Source organism: Lissotriton vulgaris, chromosome 1_1 (genome assembly GCF_964263255.1).
Source record: "Lissotriton vulgaris chromosome 1_1, aLisVul1.2, whole genome shotgun sequence".
Classification (NCBI taxonomy): Eukaryota; Metazoa; Chordata; class Amphibia; order Caudata; family Salamandridae; genus Lissotriton; species Lissotriton vulgaris.
The window spans coordinates 2,002,659,893-2,002,669,137 of record NC_141685.1 but is presented as its reverse complement, the minus strand read 5'-3'; positions in this window follow the sequence as shown (position 1 = coordinate 2,002,669,137).

Below are 9,245 nucleotides of genomic sequence, written 5' to 3'. Positions count from 1 at the left end.
CGCTCATCCAGAAATATCACCAACCCAGGGTCCAGATCGCTCCGGTGGGGCCCATAACACCGAAGTACAACACACCTAGTCTCACTGACACACTTTACCCCAGACCCTTGCAAATATATATACACAAAATCAGTTGAGTGTATTCTTTCCTATGACAGGATACCTAGAAGCACAGATTTTTAACACCAACATTTATTTTCATCAATAATCCTACTAAACTAATTTATGCATCAATGTACCCCGCTAATTAGGTCGCTGCACCAATTAGTTGAGTAAGCTGATGGTAATTGACAAGACCAGCTTAACCTCACTACAACAATACATTGATTTGCATAAATAATTGACTCTAAAGAATCACAAACACCTGAAATCATTTAAAAGATGTTATGTAATTAATTTGCATAAAAGAAAATTAGCATTTATTCTGTCATTAATAATTCTCACTGAGCATTGCTATTTATTCAGGAAATATATCAGGAAAACTATTTAATAAAAGTCATGAAGAGAAAATTTAGGTTCACATTAATTCTTTATTCTCTAAAATAAAACATCAAACCTTGGTCAAAGCAACTGAAAGTGAAATTCTGCATGAAAAGATCAGAGAAACCATAGTTAAAAATGCATTTCATTCTAAAGATTTTTACACTAAAACCTGCCTACCCAGCATCTCTAAAACCCCAACTATACTTACTAACCCAGCCTCCTCGGACACAGTCTCACCCAGGCTTAGTGTCCCGCCACGAATCTCCAACCTACAGGGGTTTATCAATGAGCAGTCTGGCATAGTTTCAGGCTCCCAACATCTCTGCAAACAGCAGCAGTGCAAAGAGCATCTCCCTCTGCGTTCAGTTCCAGTGTCATCAAACCCCAATTTTGCTCTGATATTTATACTGTATTTTCTGGCCCTCTACCCTCAAATGTTTCAACACTTTCCGGTTTCCTTTCTCTGATTGGTCATGACATTGCAATTATTGGCTTTCAGGATGTTCGTTAATCGACAATGTATTTGTTAACTTTCAGGATGTCCATGAATAACTTGCTGATTAAAAAGCTGACAGATACAAATTCGACTGTCCATGCATTGATTAACTTCCAGGATGTCCGTGAACAACTGTGTTTGCAAACTGATAAATACACGTTCGACAGTTCCTGTTTTCCTCTTCAGGCCTTTTTAAATGTTCATTTTCAGTGATTCAGCTGTTTCCATGTGGTCATTTTTGAAAGGCACTATGCTTTTGTCCTTGGCAGACATTCAGCTGTTCTCGTGGTTATCACTTTGGCCCTCAGCCACTTCACCAGCGTTCATATCAAGTGGCCTCGAATCATAGTTAGCTGAGGTTGCAAAGTGTACTCAGTGAAGACAGAGCATGGAGGAGTTACTTTCAGCAAAATATTTAAGCTTTTTGTACAGCGCAGAACCGGGAAAAACGAAGCGATTTTGGAATTGGCAACCCACCAAAACTATGATAAACAGAAAAAGAAAATGTAAATACACAGAATATATGTGTTTTCTGTCCCCCCAACCACCAGTGCTAATATTTACCCTATAAAACTGTTACCTAGCAGAAAAGCATCATACTGCAAGCCATTAAAAATAAAGCAGAAAAGCAACATGCAAATCAACAATGCACATTATGACACAGACAAGCATTATTACACCACTTAAATGCACAAAATAGATTAAACATGGGTTTTACATCACTAATTAATATGTTAATCAAACCTGTTAGTGCAAAGCATTTTCCACATATAATGTGTGTGTTTTGGTAAATACACAGCAATCAAAATTAATATATTACTTTGTTATGGGGGTGATTGATCTGAATGAGGTACACACAAAATCCTCTGTATCTCGCTCCATCAATTCCATCCTTTGATGATCACAAATCCTGAATACCTTGAACGATTTCTGAATCATCACCAAAGACCCAAGACCACACATATTTTCCACTAAACTGTATTCAATCAGACACTTCTTCTCAATAATTTTTGTTAGTTCAGGGAATTCTTTCTCATTTCCCTTGTTCACGACAAAAATGTTACCTTTAGTTCTAAATCTAAAATTTACTTATCCTTATGAAGTGCAATTCTATCTACTGGTGGCAACTACTGGTACATTGTTGACAGTATCATTAGGGAAAAAAATATACAACATAAACACATCTTATACCTAAAGCAAAAACATGTTATATTTATTATGGTATCTAAGTTATCCTATAAATCTGATCTACTAAATTTGTACTGTCTGTACAAAGTGTGTTCCACACTTGAATGACTTTCAATCCATTGTCCCTTCTTTTATTTTAACTACTTGGAAATGGTTCATCAAAAAATTGTCTTCGTCTTGTGTGCTACACCCAGAATTGTTTTCTCTTATACTGTTATGGTCACTTCAAGTAATCCCTGAATTCATGTGTAAATCATCCCTATCTATAGGTTCACAGTCTTTGTTTGGATTTTCCTGATCCTCCTTGCCTCCTCTAGTGTCAGATAAGATAACTCCCAGTATTTCTGAATTTTCTTCTTCTTTGACCATCTCTCGTACAGTCACTCTCAGACTTTCCTGGCAATCCGCTTCCTCTTGTATATCAGGAAGTGCCGTATATGTCCATTTCAGTGACTTGTACTTCAGATTTGGTCTCTGTATCTGTTGTCTTAGTTCTATAGTACTTTCTAAATTGTTGTCAAGTGAAAAATCATTAAGTCTTACACCAGGCTGTACACGCTCACAGTCTGCTGGTCTTAAATCACCAGTTTTACAGTCTGTTTCTCTTGTGTTACCAGCTTCTGGTTGCTTAGCACCTGATTCTGAATATGTATAGAAAAAATATGCAGTCCATTTCTCAGTGGCCTGTCTTGTTGACCAGGTGTATGTGTTTTTCTCATTCCCTGTCCCAATAGTACATTGTACAGATTTAAATCTGTCCTTCTATAATTTGTATATCTCAGGGTCACTAGAACTAGGGGCAAAACATCTAGCCAGTTCAAGACATTTTTGCTAATTTGATTTTCATTGTGTCATTCACCTGTTCACCAGTTCCAGAAGCTTCTGGACAATAGGCACAATAGTTTATTTTTAGTGCTCAGTATTTCACAAATCAGACTGATAACTTTGTTGACAAGATCAGTTTCCCTATCTGTGTATGCCTGTCCATAATACATGTGTGCAAAATGGGCAAACATACTATTGGGCATAACAGTTCTTACAATTTGGTATGCCCAAACATAATTTTCTTCTTTTTCTGTGTAATCTTCTCTTACCCATGTTACCTTTTCCTCATCACTTGCCTGATCCTGCACTTTCCTCTCTTCTTCACATGTTTCTACTGTGTTAGTAAGCATGTGATATTGGGAAAAAGTGTCTTTCTTCGCCAATGTCTGATTCAAAGAACAATCTTGTTTTGTGCAATATTTTGCTAATTTATCTGCAAACCAATTCCCTCTGGTAATGTAGTCACTTTCACATTTGTGAGCAGGAGGAACTGCTAATGATCCCCTATCTGCTATAGGTTTTTTCCTCTTTTTCCACCTGCTTCTCCATTCTTCAACTTTCTTTCTGTTTCACAGCAATTCTTTAATTTTAGCTTTTCTTCTAGCTATGTTTACATTTTCTATGCCTTCTCTGTAAAGTTTGATCTATATGGTTTTTGCAAATCCCTACATTTGGAAATTTCTACTCCTGTCTCACTGGTAGCTTCTTCAAGATTTTCCTGCAAAATTCTATTTTTCCAGGTAATGTTTTTACTCATAAAGAGTATCTCTTTATCCTGGTGACATTTTAATCTGTTCATACTTACCTTTCCAGAATGTGATTTCCCCATGTCTACCTTGAATTCTGCAATATCTATCTGTTAGCATTCTGCATCTTTTCTAAAGCCACCTTGTACCCACTCTCCCAACTCCTCATTTGTCAGACCCAAAGAGACTTTGCTTAATCTTTCTCTAGGTTCCGTTCCCTGCAACCATCCTGTCTGTTTTTCAGCTAGTATCTTAGTCCCATTTGCGTAAGTCTGAGTTTTTGTCAGATCTGTCCTTGTATCTAATTTGTGCACACTAGGCAGTTTATTCCTGACACTTTCAGGTAATAACTCTCTTTTAAGATCTGGTTTTACCTCATTTAACGGTATGGTCAGTGAATGTTCTTTCTCTACCTCACCCTTTTAAACAGAAATTTCAGAATCTATATTCATTGGGACTGTTAAAGCTTCCATATTCATAGGTAGATCTGTTAATTTTTCAGACAATTCTCGTGTTTTGACTGCTAATTCATTTTCTTCTTCTTTATTATTTGACCTATTTATCACTTGTCTTTCTTGCCAACTACTCATTGGAAGGAGTTCTGACTTTGTTACTGTACTATTAACTTGAACAGGTTCCTGTCTATTTATTGCATTACTCTCTATGGGGACTGGAACAGTTTGGAAAACTTTTGTAATTTCTGGCGGCAGTACCTTTGGCACCACTGTTGCAGACTCCCCTTGATATGGAGGTGATCTGTTATCCAGAATGTCATCTAGCAATTCATCTTTTGTGTCACTGTTTCTACAGTCTAAAATTTGAACATGATTCTCTTCCTCTTTCTTTTTATCTCATGTAGCTCCTCCCATGCTCCCGACAGGAAACAAATCCTTTGGTACATTTACCTGTTCCCATCTACATATTTTGTCCTCAATATTCTCAATCTGATATTTATCCAAACCAAAATCATAACCTCTTCCTGATCCTTGTTGTTCGCTCTTATACACCTCACCTTCCCATTCCGTTAACACTTCAAATTGTTCAGGTCTAGGTGTAGGCTTAAATTTCATCATTGTTTCTCTCAAATTCCGCAAAACCTCTGTGCTAAATGAACCTTCTGGAGGAAATGCAAGCTCACCATCACCTTTCGTGTATTGCACCAAATGCTCGACCCACAAACAAGTGAGATAGCCATATTTCATTAGCATGTAAGATACAGGTGTTCCCATGGAAAAAACTAATTTCCACCCCGGTTTTACTACTGGCTTTTTTTTCACAAACAATCTTTTTACCTTTCCAAACAGTGAAACTTTCTGCTCTTTACCAATATAATACATTTTTCCATTAATTTCCTGTCTTTCAAAAGATTGCGCACTCTTCTGTTGCTGCTCCGTAACACCAGTCTATCACAGCACGTTTTACACTAGAGTACCAATTAGAACAAGATACGTCTCCTTAGTGCTTAACCAATAGTTTTTGCTGCTTTCCTGATGCACCAATCAGCCCTTACTCTGTCTTGGTCACAAGGACCAATCCCTTCGCGACACTTTTGACGTCACCAGCGCTCCGGCTTCTGCAGCGCCAGCTGACCCCTTCTTTACAGGTTTTTTTTTTCAAGAAGCCGTATTTACAAGATATTTTACAAAATCAGTTAGTAACTTACATAAAACAATACAATTTGCCTGTTTCGCTAATAAAGTGATAGATTTCTCAATCTTACAAGTATTCTGTAACCGGAGAAGACAACGTTTACCTCCTCAGAATTTTTAAACTCGTCTATAAAGTAGCACTACCCTACCTTACCCTTCTATCGGGCAATAACAAACTTGTTTCTCTTGGAAAGCACATACAGACATCTTTTTTACCTCCTTAGAGACAATCCCAGAGTTTCACCAGAACGCGTATTGCAATTTCATTTACACACGTTCATACAGAAATCCCTATTCATATACACATGAACTCTGTATCACCAGTAGGCAGCGCTTACTTCTAGCCCACCACAGAATTCCTTTATCATTAGTAAAGTAGACGCCGCTCCTTTACCCTTCTTTCAAGCACGGGTTAAGTCCTACTACTCTCCCAGCAGTAAGTTTTAATCAGGATACGCAATGATCCCTGTGCTTGAAGGCTAACATTTCATAGACTGTCCTCACTATACATTTATCCTTTCACACCTAATGTCCCTAAACAGTGATATGCGACAATACCACATCAGTATTTGACAATACTTCTTTTTTTAAACAGACCAATACACTGTGCGACTTTACTTGCCACACTTCCTCTGCCTGCAGACAGAGGCACTAGCTTCACGCAACACTTGGAAGCCTTTTCAGGACTACATATAACATAATACAAACCCAACAGATGTTAGTCATTATTCTGTACATCAAACTCTATATACATTAACCTTTGAATATAGGGGTTCTATATACACTAAGCTAGTAAAAATAACCAGTACTAATCACCAAACTAGTCAATAATAACCTTTACTCTGCTACCAAGTAATCTGGTACAGCGCTCACCCAGAAATTTCACCAACCCAGGGTCCAGGTCACTCCGGTGGGGCCCATAACACCGAAGTACAACACACCTAGTCTCACACACACACTTTACCCCAAACCCTTGCAAATATATACACACAAAATGGGTTGAGTGTATTCTTTCCTACGGCAGGATACCTCTAAGCACAGATTTTTAACACCAACATTTGTTTTCATCAATAATCCTACTAAACTAATCTATGCATTAATGTACCCCGCCAATTAGGTTGATGGACCAATTAGTTGAGTAAGTTGATGGTGATTGTCAAAACCAGCTTAACCTTACTACAACAATACATTGATTTGCATAAATAATTGACTCTAAAGAATCACAAACACCTGAAATCATTTAAAAGATTTTATGTAATTAATTTGCATAAAAGAAAATTAGCATGTATTTTGTCATTATTAATTCTCACTGAGCATTACTATTTATTCAGGAAATATATCAAGAAAACTGTTTAATAAAAGTCATGAAGAGAAAATTCAGGTTCACATTAATTCCATTGTTCTCTAAAATAAAACATCAAACCTTGGTCAATGCAACTGAAAGTGAAATTCTGCATTAAAAGATCAGAGAAACCATACTTAAACATGCATTTCATTCTAAAGATTTTTACACTAAAACCTGCCTACCCAGCATCTCTAAAACCCCAACTATACTTACTAACCCAGCCTCCTCGGACGCAGTCTCACCCAGGCTTAGTGTCCCGCCACGAATCTCCAACCTACAGGGGTTTATCAGTGAGCAGTCTGGCATAGTTTCAGGCTCCCAGCATCTCTGCAAAAAGCTGCAGTGCAAAGAGCATCTCCCTCTGCGTTCAGTTCCAGTGACTTCAAACCCCAATTTTGCTTTGATATTTATACTGTATTTCCTGGCTCTCTACCCTCAAATGTTTCAACACATTCCGGTTTCCTTTCTCTGATTGGTCATGAAATTGCAATTATTAGCTTTCAGGATGTACGTTAACCGACAATGTATTTGTTAATTTTCAGGATGTCCATGAATAACTTGCTGATTAAAAAGCTGACAGATACAAATTCGACTGTCCATGCATTTCTTAACCTCCAGGATGTCCGTGAACAACTTTGTTTGCAAACTTATAAATACACGTTCGACAGTTCCTGTTTTTCTCTTCAAGCCTTTTTAAATGTTCATTTTCAGTTATTCAGCTGTTTTGATGTGGTCATTTTTGAAAGGCACTATGCTTTTGTCCTTGACAGACATTCAGCTGTTCTTGTGGTTATCACTTTGGCCCACAGCCACTTCACCAGCGTTCATATCAAGTGGCCTCGAATCATAGTTAGCTGAGGTTGCAAAGTGTTCTCAGTGAAGACAGAGCATGGACGAGTTTCTTTCAGCAAAATGATTTAAGCTTTTTGTACTGCGCAGAACCGGGAAAAACGAAGCCATTTTGGGATTGGCAACCCACCAAAACTACGATGAACAGAAAAAGAAAATGTAAATACACAGAATATATGTGTTTTCTTTCCCCCCATTGATTAGATAATGTAATTTGCGTTTTTTTGTAAATGAAAACCTAGAATGAACAGTATATTAAGTCCACTTATGTACAGAAACCAATAAGCAAATAATTTCTGATAGAGCTTTATTGTTATTGATTATTTTTCTTTTGTTTTCTACTGTTTTTTGTATATATAGTTTTTATAAGTGATTATGTGTTTAAATTTTATATAGTCTTGAATTAAAAAATACAAAAGAGAAAGTACAAAATCAATAGACATGAAACATATATACAGTGATGAAGGCAAAGCGGTAGACACCACTACGCGCGTTTCGGCTCTTGAGCCTTTTTCAGGTGAACGTCTATTGTTAGAATTTCAAGGAGTCCAGGACTCACAGTTAGGTGTGGCGTGGATATAAAAGGTCAGTCGGTAAAAGCAGCTTCTCAAAATCTTGAGATGTGGAACGATGTAATTCTATAACGTGTCATATGATGTTATGACATCAGAGAAGAGGAGGTGGTAGAACAATATAGTGGAGGTAGCTTAGATTCAGATCGTTATTTGTGTTGACATTTGTAGAACCTCCACGAGGATAACTTCCAGCGAATAGATGGTAAGATGATGAGAGCAATAGCGAAGGAAGCGAGTATTTTATCTCCACAAGTAGATAAAATATCCGGAGGTGAACAATAGTGATGTATGATTGTTAGTACGAATATTTTGTATCCACCTAAAGATAAAGCAAAAAAGATGTCCCAGGAGCTGAAGATACTATGGAGGATGATCTGGTCATAGCATTGTCTGTGAGGTTTGATGAAGATAGTGACGCTCCTGGTAAGAAAGGACTTCAAACAGTAATCGACCGCCAAAAGACCGCACACCGGTATGCTAGAATGCAAGCAACCATTCTAGCATTCTAGCATACCGGTGTGCGGTCTTTTGGCGGTCGATTACGGTTTGAAGTCCTTTCTTACCATAGTATCTTCAGCTCCTGGGACATCTTTTTTGCTTTATCTTTAGGTGGATCGGGCAAAAAGTCTAGCAACTCGTCAGGGAAGGCAGGGGAGAGTCAAATAATCCTGGGACTCTGTTCAGGGGGCAAGCTCACCTACAAGCCCTTGGAGATTGTTGAAGCACAAGTTCTGCAAAGTCTCTTCAAGTCTTTTCCTCTCCTTTCTCAGCAAGGCACCCACTGCAGGTCAATCCCCCAGGTCAGGGACAGTATTCCTCCTTCAGCTTCTCCAGGTCCTTCTAGTCGGGCAGAGGTTCATCGTGGTTCAAGCAGGATCTGATTTCTTAGGAGCAGGGCTCCTGCATTTATACAGCACATCTTTTGTTCTTTCAGGCCAGGGGGCCTGTGCCTTGTTCACTCCAGTTCTGGAGCACTTTGTTTTAGAGTCTCTGGCTTCTTCTTTCAGTGTGCAGGGCAGAGATTTCAGACGCTCCCCAGGGGGTGGAGCCAGCAGTGTGGTGGCAGAGCACAGCCCTATTCAGAGTCAA